General features: G+C 35.8%; 1 non-coding gene across 1 annotated transcript; it reads left to right on the top strand.

Annotated features, from left to right (window-relative positions):
• The first annotated feature begins 302 nt into the window (after nucleotides 1–302).
• LOC123464168 lies at nucleotides 303–409 on the top strand. Its single transcript, XR_006639409.1, has one exon. It is a non-coding gene; the product is annotated as a U6 spliceosomal RNA (small nuclear RNA).
• The last annotated feature ends 23,271 nt before the right edge of the window (nucleotides 410–23,680 follow it).

Raw genomic sequence — 23,680 nt, 5'->3', positions numbered from 1 at the left:
TGATTCCCCCATACCCATGTAAAGCCAGATGCACAAAGTGGCGCATAACTCTAGAGTTTCTTTGCAGTGATTAGAAGCCCTGGTGTGCCTATTATCTACCCTCCTTTCCTCATTTTCTCTCTCTGCTTACAAATGAATAAGTTAATTTTTTAAAACTCACTATTATAATTAAGCTTTTAAACACATTCTAGGCATTTCAGAAACATTATCTACACTAGGGCCTTTTTCATAAAGTGATTTTAGATATGTATCATAACAAAATCACATGAAAACATAGTAAGTTATTTAAAGAATATTATATTGTGCTCACTTCAACAGCACATATACTAAAATTGGAATGATACAGAGAAGATTAGCATGGCCCCTGCACAAGAATGACATGTAAATTCTTGAAGCATTCCATATTTTTATGGAGTTTCAAGGGGGAAAGTGGGGGGAGGGAGGGTATTACCATGGGGTATATTTTATAATCATGGAAGTTGTTAATAAAAATTTGAAAGTAAAAAAGAGCATAATATATCAATGATATGAAAAATCTAAAATGAACATTTTCAGCTTCTTGTAGATTAACTTGAGTTCTTAGGACATTGAATCACAAATGAACAAATGATGAAATAATTTGTTTTTATTAATTTGACATATTTTTATAGCTAAGTAGAATCATTATTTTTGTCTAAGACACTATTTCATCTATATGTGAAATTGTCTGAAAAACCTCCTAAAAACCTACAGCATGATATACAATGGCATGATAAGAAGAGTTTAATCTTCAATGATAATATGGATTTATTAATTTATTAATAAGTGATTTTCAGTAGTCTAAAAGTTCAGAATCAGGTCTCTATTAAACCATTATAATCAAAACCACTTTTTTGTCACTTTTAATTCCAAACTAGAAACACCAGAAGAAAACACCTGTGATATATGAGAATGTTTATTTTAAGTACATTTGCTAATATAACTGTCTAATTCTATGCAAACATATATATTCATTTCACTCTTTTGTTTGTTTGTTTGTTTGTTTTTCAAGGTAGGAACTCACTATATAGTCCCAGGGTGGCCTCAAACTCACAGCGATCCTCCTACCTGTGCCTCCCGAGTACTGGGATTAAAGTCATGCTCCACCATGCCTGGTATTTCACTCTTAAAAATAAAGGCCTTTTTTTTTTTTTTTTTTTTTTTGGTAGAGGAATAGACTTTTGTTTGCTTTTGCAAAACTTGATTTTGTGACAAAGATATATAATTTGGGGTTAGAGAAATGGCTTAGCGGTTAAGTGCTTGCCTGTGAAAACTAAGGACCCCGGTTCGAGGCTCGATTTCCCAGTACCCACGTTAGCCAGATGTACAAGGGGACGCTTGTGTCTGGAGTTCGTTTGCAGTGGCTAGAGGTCCTAGCATGCCCATGCTCTCTCTCTCTCTCTCTCTTTGCCTCTTTTTCTCTGTGTTGCTTTCAAATATATAAGTAAAAATAAACAAAAAAATTAAAAAGATACTATATAATTTCATTTTTGAACAAGAACAAATGACTTTATAGTCAAGAAGCAGGAGAGATGTAGATGACCTACATCAAACATGACTGCAGAAAGGGAACATATCAAAAGTTTAAACATGAGCAATAAATAGTGTGGTCAATTTCATGCTTTGGATTCTTTTTTTCTATTAAAAGTATTTAACTGTACATGGTGGCACAAAACTATAATTTGATCACTTGGTAAATTGAGATAGGAGAATAGAGCTTGAGGCCAGTATGAATTCCATGGCCAGCCACAATAATATGTCGAAGCTTTGCTTAAAAGCAGCAAAATAGCAGTGAAAACAGGGAACTAGTTTACTCGCAAACATTTTCACACTCCCAGAGGTCTTAGCTTTTTTTGTTTGTTTTGGTTTGGTTTGGTTTTTCAAGGCTTTGGCTCAGCTTGACCTGGAATTAACTATGTAGTCTCAGGGTGGACTCGAACTCATGGCTATTCTCCTACCTCTGCCTCCCAAAAGCTGGGATTAAAGGAATGAGCCACCACGCCAGGCAATGTCTTAGTTTTTTGAATGGAAAAGATACCCACATTAACCTACTTCTTAATAACATCTGCCAGTATCAATGCTTTTAGGAAAAAAAGCAACTATGAAGACATAACACATGCATTTATTTAACTTGGTAGCCTGTAATTTTTTGTGTCACAGTTAAAGTATGCAACTGTTCTCATATCTCCATTGAAGGGAAACCATGATTACCTTGTGGATCAAGTTGTGTATTTTGAAGCAAAGAAATATTATATTTATTTACTCCTCAATATACTAGAATAAACAGAAAATACAAATAAAAAAATTGAAAATTTATAACTTTAAGAGTAAAATGTTTTCCATTTCCTACTTTTACAAGAATGATCTATTTGTGAGTCTACACTTACTACTGGTCTAAGAATTCATCATCATGCTCTGTGATATCATGAAGGAATTAGAAAAAAAGTAGTCTAGCTGATGTCTTAAAAAAATCTTTGTAAATCTTAAAGAATAAAGGTATACAGATATCATTGCTTAATTTTGCTTCTGAAGCTCCTTATAGATACTCTTTACCTCCCCTTCATTTGTAGCATTGTGATATCACCAAGTAATACACATGCTTCCATCATTTCTATTCAGAACACCTTATACCTCCCCAAATCTCAGATGTAAAAAAGTTAAGACTTTTCAAGACTTTAAAATGACTGATATGCTAATATTTTTACGTTTATGGAAAATGTTCTATGGAGCTTTGAAACTGTGCATAAGGCTCAGTGTCTGTTCTCATTAAAAAGTTTCTAATCTCCCTACAAATATATTCATCAGTAGCAAAGGATCAAGTAATCATAACATTTGTGTACATATGAAATTTCTCAGTAGTTAAACTGAGCTAATGGAAGCTAACTGTAGAGTATTACATTAGTGCCTTATTCTTTACACTTTGGTGATGGATTGACAAAGAATAACAATAGACATTGAAATAAATAAAATGAAGTTTTATTTGTGCCTTGAACATAAATGAGCCCCAGGTATCATGATATATTTAAATTAGTGTAATGAGGTGCATTTGCATATGTAAAAAAGGCTCTTGCTGCGGAAAATGGTTGAAATGACAAGGTAGCATAATTATCCTGATGTCTCCCCATTCCCATGCATACCTTTTAATTAAACATATATATTCATGTACATTAAAAATTTAAAGATATAAAATTTGCATTTCAGTAAAAGGTCTTAAATTGGTCTTACTACAGAGCCAATGACAAGAACTTAAGTCATCCAATATATTATTGTAATAGAAAATTTCCCGTGGGAGGAGGTGATAATAAAGATGAGGGCAATTAGGATTAATTGAATAATGGAGCTATGGAAGCAGACACAGGAGCATCTGAGTAAAATACAAAAGAAGAGCAATGTGCTCTTGAAAGCTGTGGGCCCCAGAAACATGAAACTGAGTAGTGAGCCTACAATTTATCATGGTTGGGAATCAAAAGCAATACTATTTTGATAGATTCAATAAATTATGAAGGTCACTAAAATAATCTAAATCTCTGTGAACTTTACTTTGATGCTATTGGCACAGTGTCTCTGAGGAAGTAAACCACACTAAAAATGATTTGGAAAGAAGCCCAAGACATCATTTGTCAGGTTATTTGATATTCATGTGACTGTAGGCCACATCGCATTAAAGGTCTCCATGGGTGAAAATTTTGTTCTTAGTTTGAAATTTTAAAGAAAGAAAGCTGCCATTTCATTTTCTGTTAGATAAGTTACAGAAGGTTATACATTTACTTCACATATAAATAACTATAAAAGGAGATGCCCTTATATTTTATAAAGTAGGCATAATATACAGTTACAAACTCTGTTCAGAAAGATGTGGCCTAATTACTAAGAAATATCTAAAGTTCACTTTCCTGTTGCCCTTGCATGCTACAGTATAGATTAGTAATCAATAGAATTTGATTTATAACAGTTTCCTCAACATTGTATTGACAGGCATGGAGACTAATTGATTATCTGTATCTGCCTAAATCTAGACTTCTGATTCTACAGGAAAGAAGATATAAAGGTATATATTAGTAATTGTTATTTTAGACAAGATAAATTTTATAGAATTTCTTATATTTTATACTGTATAGAAAGTTTGCCTTTTAGGAGAGAAGATTCAAAGCTAGAAAGAACTAAAAATGCTCTGATGAAATTTAATGAAACAATTAAAAGACTATGGTGAGAATAGACAAGGTTAAGTAAATTACTTAAGAGGCAGAGTCAAAGAAAAATGAGAATAATAAATAAGAATACTTATGTAGTATCCATATATGTCAGGCAAAGTTATGGATTCCTTTATCTTATGCATATGTGTATGTGTGAGTATGGAAATATATACCTAATAGGAATCTATTGCCATTTTGCATCTAAGGATATTGAAGTATATAGTTATTCACTAACTACCTAATCATTAATTTTGAGCTGGTTTTGATTGCAGGAAGCAAGATCCTGTGGATGAGGTTTTATATGCCATAGATTACTGAATTATACAGGACAATTTAAAAAAAATATGGTACCATAAAATTATGAAAATATCAAATTTGACTTTGGGAGTCTTATTGAGACAAAATGTATCACAATTTCTCCCCATAAAGCAATGCTGTAGTTACCTCAATGTCAAGAAAGGACAGTCTTTTTTGCCTTTTCCTTTGGAATGCAATTTATGATGTCCAATGCTGTAAATATTCAGCAATGGCTGTGATCTATAAATATTTAATACAAATGAAGTCATAAGTATAACTCAGTCTAAATGCTAATTAAAAATATAAAGAAGATTGGTAGTTACTTTCCCTCCTACCTGTCCAGATGGTATTTAATTGGTGTACGTGATTATATTTAAGAATGGCATAATTTAAATAATAATTCTAATGCAATTTGTTAGTTATGTGAAGTGGCACTGTTGAAGATTCTGAGATAGTTTTTCTTCAAGCATCCACTTTAGTCCCAACTTCCTTACCACTGACATAATAATTCTAAAGTATTTCAACTTTATGGCCTGTGCAAATTTCAAGTAATATAAATCCCACACTGTGTTAAGGAAATTAGATTTATGTAGCTATAAGAAACATAATAGGGGAACAATTATTTATTTCTACTCTTCTACTGGGAAACAACTTCAAACACTTTCTATACATATAGCCTCAAAGAGAACAAATAATCTCCTTGTTATCATGTCAAAGACTGAAACCCACATAACCACCTAAAGGGTCCAGGTGAGGCAAACATACAAGAGGCCTGGAGAGATGGCTTAGCAGTTAAAGTGCCTGCTAAGCCTAAGAACTCATGTTTGAATCTCCAGGTTCCAGGTAAGCCATATGTACAGTGATGTGAGTATGCAATGTCACATATCTGGAGTTCATCTACAGTGGCTGAAGGCCCTGGTGCACCCATTCTCTCTCTCTATCTATCTCTGTCTTTCTCTCAAATAAATTAAAATAACATACAAGATCTGCAACATATGGTTCTGACAAAACTGGCTATCCACTTGTAGAAAAATAAAGCTAGAAATTAAATCCATATTTCTATCATGTACACAAATCCAGTCAAAATGGATCAAAGAATATAAATTAACACCTGAGTTCTTGAAATTAGTTGAAGTAAAACACTTCAAGATATAGGCATGGGCAAAATCATGTTGAAAAAGATTTTTATATCACAATAAATGAGAAATGATCTGAAGAATAGAACTAAAATTTAAAAAGCTTCTGTCTAACAAGGTGAATCAGCAAGTGGAAAAATAGCATATAGAATGGAAAAAAAACTATCAACTATACAAAAGACAAATGTAAAAATCTGGAATATATAAAAAATTGAAGCCAAGTAATAATCCAATCAATACTTGAGTAAAATTCTGGGCTATGTTAGTGTATGCTTATAATCTCAGTTTTCAGGAGAAGGACAGGCAGAACCCTGGGCCTAACTGGCCATCCAGTCTACTCTATTTGATAATTCCAAAGCAAATGAATAGACACAGTTGCAGAAAAGAAAAAAAAAAAAAAAAGCATTTTCCTCCTTTTTTTGCAAGTGCATGTGCAAACACACGCACGCACACACACATACACAAACACATTAACCAATTGAATAGACAATTATATAAAGAAGAAATACAAGTGGCTAATAATTATATTAAAGTGTTCAATGTCCTTTGACATCAGAGAGATGAAAACTAAGACTATATCAAGATTCAATCTGATCTCAGTAAGCATTACTATCATCAATAAGCAGGTCAGCAGACCCTGATGAGGATGCGGGGAGAAATGAATATTTGTACATTGTTCATGGCAGTGTAAACTGGTGCAACCACTCTGTAAGTTAGTTAGCATGGAGGTCTGTTAAACAAGTAGAAAAAGAAATGTCATATAAGATAGCTAGATTACTCCTGAGTATATGCTCTAAGTCAACATTTCCCAGAGGTACTTTGACATTTGTGATTATTTTTTTACTATTCATAATTGTAAGAAGTGGAACCAGTCTAGATCAATCAATATTTGACTGGATAAAGAAAATACACTAAATTTACACAATGGGATTTTATGTAACCATAAAGATAAATGAAATAATGGCACTAAGATTACTCATGTTATGTTTTGCTCTAGTTCTTTGTTATCCCTTAGTTTGAATGGATCTTAAGAATTAAGCATGCATGTGCATATGTGTATGTATAACTGTGCACAATGTATTTTGTACATTCCTAGTTTTTTTTAACATAAATGTGTTTCTATTTGAGTTGTTGAACTATAAACACATACACTTAATTCCTTAAATTTAGGACAACTTTTAATAGCTCTGCAGTTGTTAGGTACACTTGCATTTAAATGTGTAAGGCACTATGCATAATGCAATGTTACCTTTGAAAAAATAAATACATTATAACTTTTTTCCTTGTAAGAAATTCTTTAGTGAAAATAAAAAAATTATACTAGCTTTTGTAGTTTTCTTTATCTTAGTCCTAGCAAACATAATGTGAATTCTCATTTAATGTTTAAGAAGTTTTAGATTTATTTAGCTTTGGTAGAATGCATTGCATTGTGGCTAAGGAAGTGGCATCTCAGTGATTAAAAATTAAAAGAACTCTATGAATCATACAAAATGATGATTTCCTTATAAAATTAAAACACTAAATTCTAGGCAACTCAAATAAAGGGACTTTATAAAAAAAAAACAAACAACTGCTTGAATTAGCAGTATATGCTGAATTCCATTCCATGTATCTACACTAGAGTGTTCTAGGCTATGGACACTGGGACACTAGTGTTATTTAAGTACTTAAAAGCTACTCTTTACAATAAAATAGAAAAAAATGCTAAGAGAAATGATGTTTCAAGGAGACATAAAGGCATGCGCAGATAGTAAAGTCATAACCTAGAGGATTCTTGGAAACCACTCATCTTCAGTCCACTTTGGAAGGCTGATAAAATTTAGTTCCAATGTCAATGAAGAATGCTCAATACAGACAGCCAGGTATAAAACATTCAGAATAAGCAGCCCAGGCAGGTAATTAAACAGGTGACTGTTTTTTTTTGTTGTTGTTGTTGTTGCATATTCTTTATATCTAGTCTACCATTAAAAGGGCCACCCACTCTTCTAGAGGAGATTTTCCTCCCTGATTTAATCAGTTAATCCTTCCTGAAAACAACCTCACAGACTCTCCCAAGGACTGTGTCTTTGGATTTCTAATCTAGTCATGTTGGCAACATAATTTAACCATTATCTCTTCCATCCCATCAGAGAGGTCCTTTATACTTGAAGAAACTTTCCATAACTCCAGCTCTCTCTCTTATCCCTTTTTATACTCATGTAATGATATATATTTATGGAAACATATAACCAAATTGGTAATGTGTTGAGGCCATCTATGCACAAAGTGGTGCATGTGTGTGGAGTTCATTTGCAGCAACAAGACTCCCTGGTATACCCATACTTTCTCCCTGTGCTTGCAAATAAATGAACAAAAGTATTAAAAACACATATCCCCTTTTATAAAAGAAGTCACAAGGGATAGTACAATAATAATGGGATAAGTACTATTGTTTTGTTGATACAAGCTAGAGAGATTAAAGACAGGAAATTTTACCTTACTTTAGAAGAATAGCCTTATATAATGGAAGTTCTTCTTGAAAGGAATATTGATCTTCCATTAGGGGCAAAGAGAAAGAGTTCGAATGGAGCGAATTAGAATTGAGGGAGGGAACATATGCTCCTTTCTCTTCTTTGGCATATGTTAAACCTATATGGAAGTCCAATGGCGGAGAAACCTATTACTATGAAAACAAGAAGTTGATTTGTCAGGCAATGATTAACGTGGAAAAAGGTGTTGGGTATCAAGGTAGATGGAACAGAAAATAAATACCACTGCCATATGAGTTTAGACATGAAGGTGCAGTCAGATAAATCAGGTTAAAGTCAGCCTTGACTACACAGTGAATTCAAGAATTCAAGGGCAACTTGGGCTACAAGTAATCCAGTCCAATAAAGAAAGAAGAAAAGTCAATCAATCATAAAATATCTAACTCTGGTTTCATTTTTTGGTCATGTTGATCTTTTATTTTCTTTTTTAAATATTTTATTTATTTATTTGAGTGAGAGAAAAAATGGGTGTGCAAGGTCCTCTAGCCACTGCAAAAGAACTCCAGATGCATATACCACCTTTTTCATTAGGCTTACATAGGTACTAGGGAATCAAACCTGGATCCTCAGACCTCATAGGCCAGTTTTGCAACTGCTAAGCTATATCTCCAGTCTTAATCTTGTGTTTTTTTTATGATAGGAAAGTAGCATGTTGTGTTGAACATTATATATTTGTAACATATTTTGAGGTTAAGGAATGTGATATTTCTAACATTTTGCTGTTGTTTTTTCAAGGTAGGGTTTCACTCTAGCCCAGGCTAACCTGGAATTTACTATGTAGTCTCTGGATGGCCTTGAACTCACTGTGATCCTCCTATCTCTGCCTCCCAACTGCTGAGATTACAGGCATGAGCCACCACACCTGGATTTAACTTTGTTTCTTACCATACTTTGTCTAATCAGTGTGTTTTGTTCTTCTGTGAATAGTAAGACAGTTTTTATTTTTCTGTATCTATGGCAATACTGTGGGGATTTTGACAGGATACAGATGAATCTATAGATCACATTTGGTATTATGGACATTTTAGAAATATAAAGTCTTCCAACTTATGAACATGAAATACTTTCCCATTTTCATATATCTTCTTCTGTTTTTTGATCTTTTATAATTTTAATATTTGGTCTTTTCACATTATTAAATTTATTAGTATTTGTAAAAATCATAAATGTCATGATTTCCTTAATTTCTTTCAGAAGAGGTTACTGTTAGTGTATAGAAGTATTACTGATTTTATGCCAAGTGAGAGCTCAGACTGCTTCAACATCCAGCCTCAGGCAGCTTCAGCTTATACTGTGCTTGAGCTCAGGCTGATCCACCCACCCACAGATTACCTCAAGACAACTCAGCCCATCTGTTTGACTGCCTGCTAGCCCAGGCCAGCTCCCCCAAAAGGCACCACTTCCCCTGCCCAGGAACACCACAGTCCTACTCACCCTGCCCATACACTGTGACGGGCAGACCACAGTGCAAAAGGAATAACATGAAAAATCAAATGCAAGTAAATCCAGTTAGATCACCCACTCCTACAATGAGCATATCTAATCAAAACACAGAAGAGACATTAGGATCAGAACACCAAAATGAAGTTATGAGCAGTGCAACCCTGACCAAGCTAATTGTAGAACTTGCAGAAAAGCAAAAAAGGACTGATAATCCTGTGGATGCTGCAATCACTAGAGTAGACCTAATAGATAAGAAAATAGGAGTTCAAATGCAGTTAAGAGATATGAAGGCAAGTGTAAAAAAAAAAGAGGATCTCTATGCCAAATGAAGATATAAAGAAATTTAAGGATGAATTCCAAGAAGAATCAAGAAAATCAGAAAAGGAAGTACAAAGGGAGCTTGACAGAGGGATGGAAACTATACATAGAAAAGTAGTAGAAAATGCAAACCTAAATGAACAAGTCCAAAACTCTCTAGAAGCTCTAAAGAACAGAGTCAGCCATGTGGAGGATAGAAACTCCAATCTGGAAGACAAGATGGAAGAAACAGTTTAAGAGTTCAAAAGTTTCAATAAGTTCAAAAATTTTCATGAACAGAACATGAGGGAATTGTGGGATACCCTTAAACTTCCTAGTATCCCGAACATTGGAATACCAGAAGGAAAAGAAATTCAGACCAAAAGCATGGAGAACTTATTTAACAAAATAAGCAAAGGAAAAATTCCCAGTCTTTCAAAAGAAAGGCCCATCAAGATACAAAAGCAAACAGAACTCTAAACACATTGCACCAAAGGAGAAACTCTCCAAGACATATTGTCACTAAGACTCTAAACATCGACACCAAAAAGAAGATCCTAAGAGCAGCTAGGGAAAAAACAGCACATCACTTTTAAAGGTAACCCCATCAGAATTACTTCAGACTTCTCAATGGAAACCCTGAAAGCCAGAAGTGCCAGGAAGGAAACAATGCAAAGTCTAAGAACCTATGACTTCCAACCCAAACTACTCTACCCAGCAAAAGACTTTGCAGTGTTTCATTCGAGGATTCACTGAATGCACAGTGCCTGGAGCAGTAGGTGGTCGAGTGTGCAGAGCAGTGTAAGCTTCCTTATGCAGGGATGGATCGGCACTTGCTGGCATTGGTAGCGGACAGGGTGGCTACTTAGGGGGAGGGGCGGGCTATCTGCCCACGAGGGGATCCGTGATTCCCTATTTACCCCCCTCTGTGTCCTCCCACTGACAATATATTGGAGATTGCTCTCCCCCAAAAAACCCAGTGAACCCTTAATGTCTTGCCTTTCTTTCCCCAGGATTTGCAGCACAGCTAGGCAGTCACCATCTTGGCCAGACCTCCAGATTTCCTTCTCAAGTGTCCTTTTCTTGTTGAGCTCTCAGCAGCCTCTGATTTTTAGACTTGGTGAGTTTGAGTCTCCTCAGTATCTATCACTATATCCATAGGGGAGGTTCTCACACTAGTAGTGAGAGTAGCACTCTATTTAATCTACAACTTTCTCTACAATGTTATCTGGCAGTTGTGATAGAGATGACTGGTATAACCCTAGGCAGTTGGCTTGCTTTTTTATTTGTATTGTTGTTTTTGGGTCTGCAAATATCAGCTGTCTTGTATATAAAGCAGATTCTCTACCTAAAAGTGTGATTAGCATGGATAATTTATAAGACTTGTGGAAGGTCATAACCTCTCCTTTTAGCTAAATAACAATGGAATCTTACCTATAGGTTCTGTGGCCTAACATGCCATATGAATTTGACATGGTTCTCAGTACAAGGTATGAATATTCCCTCCCATTGAGTGGGCTTCATATCAAGTAAGGGAGCATTTGTTTACCACAGTAGCTTATGTACCACTATTACACTGGTGGGTATATAGTTCCTGGATGGTTGATTTTGTAGCTTAGAGTAGTCACTGATGATTCACATTATTGTTGACCTTTATACCTACATAACTCACTGTGCACTATGAGAGTTATCCAGCACTGACCTCACTTCCATCTCAGTTCCAGCATGATCTGTCAATGTCCTGTGACCATAAACTGCACCACAGATTTTACCTGAGAAACTCTAAAACACTATAAATTATATGGATGATGTTACATAATACTTCTAAAATTAAAAATGTAGATAAAGATATTAGATTAGTAGTCATTGTGGTTAAAGAGGGACTGAGAATTGAGAGGTGTAAATGTGGTTATTAAAAGCAATCTACCTGGGCTGGGGAGATGGCCTAGAGGTTAAGGTGCTTGCCTAGGAAGCCCAAGGACTCAGGTTTGATTCCCCAGTACCCATATAAATCAAATGTACAAGTGGGGACTTGCATCTGGAGTTCATTTGCAGTGGCTGGAGGCCCTGGTGTACCCATTCTTATTCTCTCTGTGTGTCTCCTCTTTTCTCTCTGCTTGGAAATAAATAAATATTAAATTAAAAAAGAAAAACAATCTGTGGGTTCCTGTGTCCTCCAGAGCCCAGTCATGGTCCCCCCTGAAGGCACCCAGGCAACCAGGGTGGGTGAGTGAGTGATGAGAGAAAAACACTCCTGGGAGACAGTTGAACAGCTCTCTCAGTTTATTGTCAGTAAAATGGGTTTATTAGTATCTGAGGGTGGGGTTAGGGACCCTAAGCAGACTGGACATATCAAATTCATTTCTAATGCCTAAATAGCATATGGGGACATTTATTCTTGCATGTAGGCAATGAGGTGTCAGGTGATCTAGGGTCTCAGGACTATGTGAGGGCTTCTGGCTGATAAGGAGTTTCTTAGGCAACTGCTAAAAGGTCACAGGGCTATGGGCAGAGCCTAAGTTCAGGTGTTCTGGGCTTGGAGAGGGAGTGACCTCCTGTACCCTGGGAGTCCTTAGCCATGCCTGGAAGCTCAGGCTCCTCTCCTGAAGGCTCCAGTCTATGCTGGCAGTTCCCAACAACTCACTCTTGTTTCAGTAATGGGGCAGTGTCATCCCAAATGAGTTTTTTTTTTTTTGTTTGTTTGTTTCCAAATGAGTTCTTTATAATTTACCATAGGTGCTCATACAGTTAGGTGGTGTATAAGGACCTGATTAGTAGCAACCTCAGCAATATTAGTTATTTGTTATCTGCAAAATTTGATGAGAAAGGGGGCTAGAAGCAATAGGGTTTCTTTAGTAAGGAAGGAGCCAAGGAGAAGCCAAGTAACTAAAGGGTTAGAGAACCAGGTGGTGGGGTCCTCGGGCTTATAGCAGTCAAGCCGCTTAACAATATTTGATTTGTTAACAAAGTAAACAATATTCTTGTCCCAAGACCATACACACATCCCAAGTTGAGCAGTAATGAAATCTAAGGCTAGATGGTTTTGAAGTACCACAGCCACTAGAAAGTTCAATTGCCTCTGGAGACATTCAAGGCTTTTGGAGGCTGTCAGAGACAGCATCACACCAAGGCCAATGAGCAGCGGGATGAAGACCTTTTTTAGTTGGTGAAGGCAGTTAGTGTAGGGAGAGTTTGTAGATTTTTTTATAGAGATACACCTGTGAAGCAATCAAGACTGGGGAACAATAAGTGGGAGAGGAAATATTTATGTATGTGGTGGTTACTCCTTTTGTACCTAAGGAAAGCTGGTATTGTGACACAACTGGTCCTGATTATGGAAATATTGAGCAGGCATTCAGCTCTGGTTGGCTTAAAGCTGGACGGGCAGAAAGACATAACTTGACCTGCATCAAAGAGGGCGAGGCCTGTCCTTTATAGAGCCAGGGACTCAGACCACACATGGAAAAACAGTTCTTTGGAAATGGGCAAGAGATAAGAAAATTTTTCTTGTCCTTTTTACATTCAGGGGTCCAGTCACCCTAATTCTATCCTCCTTTATTTCTACCTCTCATAAGAAGACACTCTAACTGCTTTTAGGGGATGAGGGATAGAGACATCAGATCATTTACTATTTCCTGCTAAATGGGACATGAAGTGGTAACTTGTTATAGCTCGAGAGTCTCTCCCAGAAAGTGGAACTATTCTAATGGACCCTGGAGTATAAGCAGATAGTCTTGGAAGAGAACACTGGGGATAAAGAATAAAAGTAAGGAGTTAATGAGAAGTCAGAACAGAGCAAACTGGTCCTTTTTGTGGTTGAGGGAATCCAGGTGGACAGGCTTGGATCATCTCAGGACCATTTGAGGATTAGCTGGCTGAGATTTTTTCCAGAACTGTTCATTAAATGGCACAATAATATTTGACATGACTTGTAAAATAGATGAGATATTAGCAGAGTTATCAGAAACATATACACAACATTTAACCTTGATAATAGACACTGGGTGTCATTGAGGCTGTACAAATATATTTTTGGTCTCAGAACGTATTTATATAATCTAGATTTGAAAATAACCCTTTTGACATCTATAGTTTATTATTATTATAGAATTAGAACTATGGAGAAAGATGTCTTAATGTTTGTTTGTTTGTTTTCCCTTCTTGGAAAGCTCTTGTTATATTACTTAATAGGCCATTTATATATTTAAGGTATTTTTTAATCTTTGGTTATACATTTCTCTCTGAGTGTTTAAGACCATATAGATAGCAAAAATTAAATTAATGATTAATTTTGGAGGTCACTAACAGCTCTCCAAAGAGACTTTATGGACCCAGCAGTTGCACTATAGATTAATGGTATTTTCTGTCTGTTAGGATGAGTCAGGCCCATGCTAGTAAAGTAGTTTTCCCTTCTTTGGGAAGCCAGGAACTTATTGCTCCTCAATTGTGACTTTCCTGTTTCAGACTGCACACCAATTTTGTTTAGGTTTCCATATCCTCCCTGCTCAGGAAGACAGGTGACTTACCAGGGCAGTGTAGAAATGTCCCATCACCTCCAGTGGCCTCATGATCTGGGAGCACAGGCCAAAATATTGGCCTTTCTTACTCCTGTGATTCCACCTGGCTTTGGCTTCTATGTAGGTAATTAACACACTTAGAAAGGAAGTTACACCAACCTGGATGCATGTACATATAGAGCACATTTGATTACTAAGTAGATGTAATTAAAGATTGGCACAAGAGCTTCTAAAATCATTTTGTCCAATCTTTTAAATTTTGGTTGTACTGTAGCAGCATACGCCATATATCTGAAGCACAGGAAGTAGACATATCTCACACTTTAAATGTCTAACATTTACAAATATAGGCAGAACCTGTTACCAGTCTTGAAAATGATGGCAATTAATTTACAAACTAATTTAATTTAACCTGGAAATAGTTAGAAAAGGACAATAAGACAGCATTAAGTTGTGACACCTGTGTTTGAAAACATCTTTGATTAGTTCAGATACCTGTGTGGATGCTAGTTACCCAGAGAACATTGGAAACAGAACCACAGAGCTTGAATATTATTTTCTCAGATGAGGACCATTGTTTGAGCATGAGGCTGTACCCTAAAGTAGGGAATATGTCTTAGGAGTTAATTTTGTTATAAGCACTCGACTTTATTGAGACAGTTACTTAACATACAATAGAACAGAATTTTTTTCTTTTTTGAACCCAAATAGCTAGCTAAATTTCAATATAACCTTTGATACATGTTTTTTGAAAGAAAAGACACCATTTGACAACCAGTGATTTTGGCCTAATTTTGGTAGCTGTTGAGTTTATGCACCATAAAAATTTTTATTAACATAAAACAATTTTATGTTTTACCCATGACTTAAATTTGATAAAGCTTATGCAAGCTCTCCCAACATATTTTAGCCTGAAAATAAGTTTTTTTTTTAATTCCTTAAGAATTTGAAAACAGTTCAAAAATCTCTAATTTTAGACATGGTGGTTAGGTTTAGCCTGGCAATTCTTTCTTATATACGCACATCTTTATCCACATACATTAACATTTTGATATAAGTACCACTCAAAAAGCATTGTTAATGAGCCTTCTATGTACCACCATTGAAAAATTCCTTCCCAGTTCCTACAATCAATTCATCTCACCCCATTATTAACCATCTTTTTTATAAGGCTATTAAGAAAGATTAATCTGATTATTCACTGACAAGCAAATAGTCTAAAGACAATTTTATGTCATTAATACCCATAACACCCTTTGAAATGATTTTATTAGGAGTAATTAAGGCAAATTTTGTTGCTGTCTTGAGGCAGGCTGGCCTAGAAGTCAGTCAGTTCCCTCCTCCCTTTAAGTAACAGGACATTATGATCTTTTTCTGTTTGTTCTTTGTTTGTTTGTTTTATTTTTAATTTTAAAATACCTGACAAGTTATAAGTGACCACTTCAAAGTGAATTCTATTGTTTTTAATAATCCTCTATGTAAGTTGAAGTTGACCTAGAACATAAACTCTTAGTAATTATATTTATGATATCATGTAACAAAGTATTACATTGTTTATGTAAAACTTCAGTTCACCATAGGCTTTAGTTAAATGTGACCTTTTTTCTTTCTTTCTTGCCACGTTTTGGTGAACTGTGGCAGCTGGGCAGGGCTTGCATATACCTTAGATTAGCCCTGCCCAGCTCCTGGGCATTCACCCAGGGTTAGTTCTAGTACTCATGGAGGTAATGGCTGAGACTGGCCAAGACTACTGCTGGAGTCCAAGTCCAGCTACCTGAATGGGAAAGAAGGAAGGGGGTGCCCTGGGACCTTTGGGAAAAGAGGGGACCTCCAAGACCACCAACAAACCACTGAAGGAGGGGGCCTGCTAGGGGGTTGCTGGGAAAAGAGGGGATCTGTGGGGGCCCACTGGGAGAGGAAGTGGAGACATGGCACCTTGCATGGGCTGAGGAGCCATTGCCTGGGCACAAGTGAGCCTGCCACTTGACTCTTACTTGAGTCACTTTGGAGCACTTGCAAAGCCATCTTGTACTTTCGCCGTGTAAAGGTTGTGAGGGAAAATTTACTTTCTGAACTTTTTGTTTCTAGCCAGATAAGCTATGCAGGTCCCCATGTCTAGGCCACATGGATGCCCAGAAATCCAGGGGGCAACCTGGAGGACTTCCCAAAAGGAGCCAGCCTCCCTCCGGAAAGCTTAATTCCCTTAAATTTCAGAAGAGCCTGTAATATATGAATCTGTGATTCCTTTTGGTTGGAGACAATTTTAAAGTAAAGGAGGAAAAAGAAAAATAGCTTCTGTCTGATGGAGGAAAGAGAAATAGACAGAGGGCTTTTGTCAGCACCCAACCAGCTGTTGGGGTCCAGGCATAGGATGACTGGCCTTCAGTCAATACTAAAGAGTGACCTCAGCCAAGAGACTTCTGTTTCCATTTTGTCATGTCTGGTCCCATATGATAGTGGAAACCAAAAATAAAGGAGGAAAAAGAGAAACCTGCCAGCTCTCAAAAATGTGGAGGCAAGGCTGCATGGATCAATGTCTCCCAGTCCCTCTGGGAGAGCACTCACCTACCCTATCCTTCTCATAGTGTCCCCGTTCAGGCACCAGCTATGGGTTCCTGTGTCCTCCCAGATGGCCATAGTCCCCTTCCCTGCCCCCCAAGGCACCCAGGAAACTGGGGTGGGTGAGTGTGTGAGGAGAGAAACACTCTCTGTAGATCGTTGAACAGCTCTCTCAGTTTATTGTCAGTGAAATGGGTTTATTATGAACTGAGGGTGGGGGAGGGGTCTTAAGGGGATTGGATATACCAAGTTCATTTCTGATGCCTAATTGGGATATGGGGACATTCATTCTTTTTTTAAAAAAAAATTTTATTTTTTATTATTATTTTTTATTTATTTGAAAGTGACGGACAGAGAGAGAGAGAGAGAGAAAGAGGCAAATATATAGAGAGAGACAGAATGGACGTGCCAAGGCCTCTGGCCACTGCAAACGAACTCCAGACACATGCACCCCCTTGTGCATCTGGCTAATGTGGGTCCTGGAGAATCGAGCCTTGAACCGGAGTCCTTAGGCTTCACAGGAAGCCCGGGGACATTCATTCTAGCATGAAGGCAATGGTGGGGGTGGGGGAGGGTCAGTTTATCTAGGATCTCAGGACTATGTGAAGGCTGCTTGCTGATAAGTAGTTTCCTAGGCAACTGGCCTAAGGTCACAGGGCTATGGGCAGAGCCTAAATTCAGGTGTGCTGGGCTTGGAGAGGGAGTGGCCTCCTGTAGCCTAGGGGTCCTTAGCCATGCCTGGAAGCTCAGGCCCCTCTCCTGAAGGCTCCAGGCTGTGCCTGGCAGTGTCTCACAAAAAACTACCTGAAGACACTTGTTATAAAGTACATGATTCTCTTGGCACTTCCAGTGCCTATATTCAAGGAGCAAGATGCTATCATTGTATGATTGGAGGAAAGTGAATTAAGGATTAGCAATATCTATGGATTATATTTCTCAATTGTTTGTGTAGCCACAACTAAATCAAAATTAAAGGGGCCTAAATAAGATAATATAATTAGTGGTTTTGTTAAACCATTGAGCTCCAGTTTTAGGTCGTGAACATTAAATGAGAACTGCTTGTTTCCTGAAGTACTCATTCTTATCTTGGCTTCCATTTGCTTACTTGTGATTTTTGCATTGTTTTGTTCAAAACTGTGGGTATAGACAATGGAAGAAAGGTCCTGCTTGTTCATAGCCAACTGCGAAGAGGATGTATATAATCCATCTAAGTCATGTCCTTTATGTTTTGACAGAAATACTTGTTTCTCTTTGTGCTGATTCACAGATCCAATTCCCTGCCTGGATGCTGAACTTGGCTTCATTCCCAGAGTTGTCTCTTTCATTCTAACAACAACATTTTTTCAAAGATCTTGGGAGCTTAGTTCAAAAGTTGTGTGTATTTTGACCAATTTGTAAGAGCACATTCTTTTTATTTCTGTGTATAAAATAGCTAACCAAGATCCTGTGTCCTTCCTTTTTATAAGTGAATCCAGACCCTCTCCTAGTCACCGGAGAGAAACACTGCATTGGGAGACTTGTCAAAGCAGGGTCTCACTTTATTGTAACAGGCAGGTGTTTATAGAGCATTGAGAACGAGCAGGGATCTCACGACCAACCTAATTACATATTCTGTAATGCATCCAGACAACTGCAACTTCCACTCTGCTCAGTAGATATAGGTTTGAAATTTTAGTGGTAGTAAAATTCACCAAATTTACTAGACTTTAGCAAGCATTACATTTCATTTGCTTTAAGAAAGAAGAAAAAGGACATATTTTGTTTTGCAAAAGAATGACATGGTATAATGGTATTAGTATGAGATACCTGGATTCTTCTTTGACATTCAAGATTTACTTTGGTGACTAAATATTAAGATATATATATATATATATATATATATATATATATGTATATATATATATGTATGTGTATATATATATATGTATGTGTATATATATATCTTATATATATATAAATATTAATATTTAGTCACAAAAGTAAATATATATATCTTAATATTTATATATATAAGATTTATATACTATATATTTATTATTATTTATATTTTTATTATATATATTATATATATTTAATATTTATATATTTTTATTTATATATAAGAGTTATATATATACATATATATGTGTATATATATGTATGTATATATGTATATTTGCACATATATACATGTGTATATATGATTATTTATTTATTTGATTTTTGTCTCCTGTCCTCTTTATAAATATATGACCAGCAGTCCACCACAAGGTCCCATAAGTGAATCCAGTTGAATGTTATACATACTAGCCCCTTACTAAACAATACTAACCCCAAAGATATATTCTTGGTCTTATTCTTATCTTGAATTTAACATAGTTTCACAAATTTTCACAATTTATGCTGTAAAAAAATAATGGTTCAACTGTCAAATCCCTCAAGAGATATCTAACTAAAGAAGATGGCACAAAATCAGTGATCTAAACTTTTCTTCTGCCAAGGCAAAACTATGGAGATAGAAGATTAGTGGTGGTTAGGCAGTGGAGAGGGATCAATAAATGGAGGAGTGGGTATTTGAGGGTGGTAAAGTTGTTATATCAGGTAGTACACTATTTGTCCAAATTCATAAAATGTTCAAATTCAAAAGTGAATACAAGGGCAAGCTAGGCAATTTGGCTTATAATGGTATGTCATGACATAGTCACCATTATAACAAGTGCACTGCTTTGGTAAAAGAGCCCTATTTATAAAAGGGATGCTGGGTGCAGAAACACGTGGTATATGGGCACACATATTTCCACTCAACTTAGTTCTGAACCAGAAAGTTTTCTAAAACTATAAGCTAATAAAATACTACTAATTTCATCTATTTTACAATTTATATTACAATCTCAATGTGAGCTTTGACCTTGATAACAGGAATAAAAGTCAAAGGAACTGGTGGATTCATGGCTTCTATAATAGTGATTAAAGTAATCTAATTCAGCACAGAGATGCTTCTCAGATGCTGTTTTGGCACACCAAGCAAAAATAATAACAACAATAATAAATTTCTTTAGATAGCATATTAGTCACAATTGCATTACAGTGGCAAAATGTCTGACAGAAACAACTGAATATTAATAGTGATATATTTTGTCTCCATTTAGGAGGGTTCCCATCCATCATGGCAGGAAAGGCACTAAGGAGAAGAGTCACTTAGTAGAGGAAACAAAAAGTGGGATAGAATCCTGGATCTGGTATAACCTTCAGAGGCCTACATCTAGGCAACCTACTTCTGCAGTTCACCCTCACTTTGCAAAGTTTCCAAGACTTCCTCCCCCAATGGAACCACCAGGTGGGAAGCTAGCTTCCAAAAATGAGCCTGTGGTTTACACTCAGATTCAAAGTACAACAAATCATTTCTTAGGGGCCCAGGGATGTACTTGCATACAAGGCCAAGAGCTACACACATCCAGGAATGCTGGGTCCTTGGGCAGGTATGTCTGTAGGAGAGCTGGTCCTGCTGATCTCTTGGGGCTGAGCGGGATGGTGAATGTACACGACCCAGATCCCCTCCTAGTCACCAGAGTCACACACTGAGTCCCAAGACTTGTCAAAGCAGGATCTTACTTTATTGTAACAGGCAGGTGTTTATAGAGCGTTGAGAACGAATGGGGATCTCAGGAAATGATGAAGTGTAAGGGCCAATAGCATATCGTGACTTTTGAAATGATTGGTTCTAAGCACATGTGGGAACTCTAACTTTTTTTTGCAGAAGTAGCAGGCCAGAGGCAATTTGGCGCCCTGCTGAGCTGGCCAGAGACAGGTTGCCAAACTTTAGCTTGGCTCAGGAACTTCCACTAGACATAGTGTCCGGGCCTCTCAAGGCCCAACACAGGAAGTCTATTTTGTAGCCTAGGAATAACAAGTAAATTTACTGAAACAAATAAACTGAGGAACTGGAGAAACTGAAAATCAAAGGCTGTTGAATTTCACTATCGATGCCATTAACTGGCTGAAAAATAGTTTTAATTTCTATTTTATTCATATATAATAAAACACAGAAACTCCTAAAGATAGCATTTTAGAATGTAGTTTATTTTTAAAGTGTAGAAAGATTTGTAGACAATGAGATTCTTAGGAAATCAAATGAGACAGTATATTGGTCAATACTTGATGTCTAAGGAATGTAAATCTGTACTGAATTTCAAGTAACCATTTTAACTGTGACTCTGAAAATTAATGAAAATGCCAAATGACATAAAAAATAGACTTTTCTTCACAAAGGAGACCAAGGATCGAGCACATACTGCCTTATGAGATATTTTGTGAAATTTAAATTATGAATAATTTAACTACAGCTTCTACAAAATTAATAAACTTGAGCATATCTACAAAATTCCTGCTTATAGAATATTATTTTACTCATTTAAATAAGACTTACTGAGACATGTTCTATGGTTCACAAAGCCATTTCAAGTAATTTCAAATGGTGAAAAAGTAAAATAAATAAATTAAATTTCTATATGAACACGTTGTTCTAGAATTTACCTAGATGCTGTCAAAGAGTGAAGAAAATTTCTCAGAAGAGATATAAAAAATAAATATATAATAATCACCACACCATCATTTAATTTGGCAAATATTTACAAATGAACACTGTGGCATTATATTATTATATCATATGTTATATATTCAACACTGTGGGCAACCACAGGATATTAAGGATGGGGGAATCATGACACTCAGAACTGTAAGAGTGAGTGAAAGTAAGGCTTTCAGAGTATTTATTCCATGACAGAAACAACTGTGCAGTATGAATGTGTTAGTTTTTTTTTTTAATTTTATGAAAATGTAATTTAAAAGATAATTTTCCATCATTAAAGGAAAGAGTCATTTTCACTTATTCAAACCAAAAAATATGCAAATGTCTTAGACTAAATCAAACACAAAGAAATATAAGTGTTTGGAGGAAATTTTAAGGGAGAAGGTGGAAAATTGGCAAAGGGAAGGCTCCAGGATTTTCTACTATGGTCACACTACAAAGCAGTAAATGTGATATCTACTTGTAGTAGACATTGGATGTCACTACCATGCATGAAACATATGACCCCAGATATCAAAAGTATTTCTGTTTCTATAGAAGACATTTTTCGGATCAATGTTCAAGTGAAGATTAATTTTGCTGACATTATATGTCAGATTTAAGAAAGTAAATGAACTTATCTTACACTTTACAGTCCTCTCCTCTTACTCAACTTCCTCTCTTATCTTCTTTCTTGCCCCGCCTTCTCTCACTCTATCTCATTCTCACTCTCTCCATGGTATTGGAGAGAACAAATCTAGGCACACAAGTTCTCAGCAAGTGCTCTACAACTGAATTGTATAGGTCACTCTTTTATATAGTATATTGAAATATCCTAAATTCTCTCACTTATAAAATATTAGATAAAATTAAAACATTTTCTTTTAGGTTATCAAAGAAGAGAGGATACAAAATTAATTCTATTAAAAAGCTAGCACTTCAAAAGTGAGCTGATATCTCAGGCAGTTTCCAAGGCTAAAGCTTCACAGTGTGAGTACAGGAGGAAGGGAAAATCCTTGTCACTGAGAGGATTTTCAAGGACAGGACACATCAGCATGTGATGTAACCATGTTAACATGATCAGAAAATACATATGACATATGACATGATAAGAAAAATCATATGCATGTAATTCTAACTCATGAGTAACTGAAAAAGTCAGTAGAGTGGCACCTTGAGAAGATCCAACTATAAGAATCAGAATAAAATTGAAAAATATGAATAGATTAAATGTATTATTAATGCATAATAAAGGATCAAATGGGTTGGGTACATACTGTCTGGAATGGAAACAGTATATAAAATGAATCACTTACAAATTATAAATCTCTGAACTAAAATCTTATTTGTTGTGGTTAACAAAACATTAAACATAGTAAAATGCATAAATTTATAGATATATTAACAGAAATTAGGAAAATTAAATAGAAAAGAAAATGAAATTGAATAATAAAATCAAAAGTAGGTTGTCAAAATCAGAGTGGAAATATAGGTCAATTTAACATATAGAAATATATTTTAAAACATGAACACAAATGTGTACAGAAGATTTTTACACTATATGTTAAATAGTAAGATATTATTTCAAACTAGGTTATATAAATCACAGAAGAAGCATCTCACATTCTGAGTTAAGTTGAGATATTATTATTAGAATTAAAGGATAATAATTTATCAAACTGGCATTCCATGTTCTCCATAGCTTTTTATTGTCTCAAATCTAGAAATATCTATTGATTGCCCTATTTTTCCTATGCTCACTTTGATCAGAGCATGTACTATCATAGGAATTAGCAACTACCACTGTATTTATCAAGGCTCAATTTCTATTCTGAAAAGATTTGTATATGTGTCTTGGCAAAGGGGCAATTGTACACATCTTTTAAATATAAATCTAATACAATGGTGAAAGTTGAGAACTAGGTATTCCCAATCTAGGGAACAAACAATAACATAAATAATGGTCAAAATGATGACTGGGATGAAAGTTAAAGATGAAGTTAAAGATGTAGCTACTTATATTACATGGCCATATAGTAAAAGCTATTTGAGAGAGAAACATATCCTAACAGCATTGAATATTCTTCTCAATTATTGCATCCATGACCCATGGAATCAATTGATTCATTGAGTCATCAAAAGCAGT

The sequence above is a fragment of the Jaculus jaculus genome, chromosome 10, assembly GCF_020740685.1.
Source record: "Jaculus jaculus isolate mJacJac1 chromosome 10, mJacJac1.mat.Y.cur, whole genome shotgun sequence".
Classification (NCBI taxonomy): Eukaryota; Metazoa; Chordata; class Mammalia; order Rodentia; family Dipodidae; genus Jaculus; species Jaculus jaculus.
This window is presented reverse-complemented; position numbering and strand designations above follow the sequence as displayed.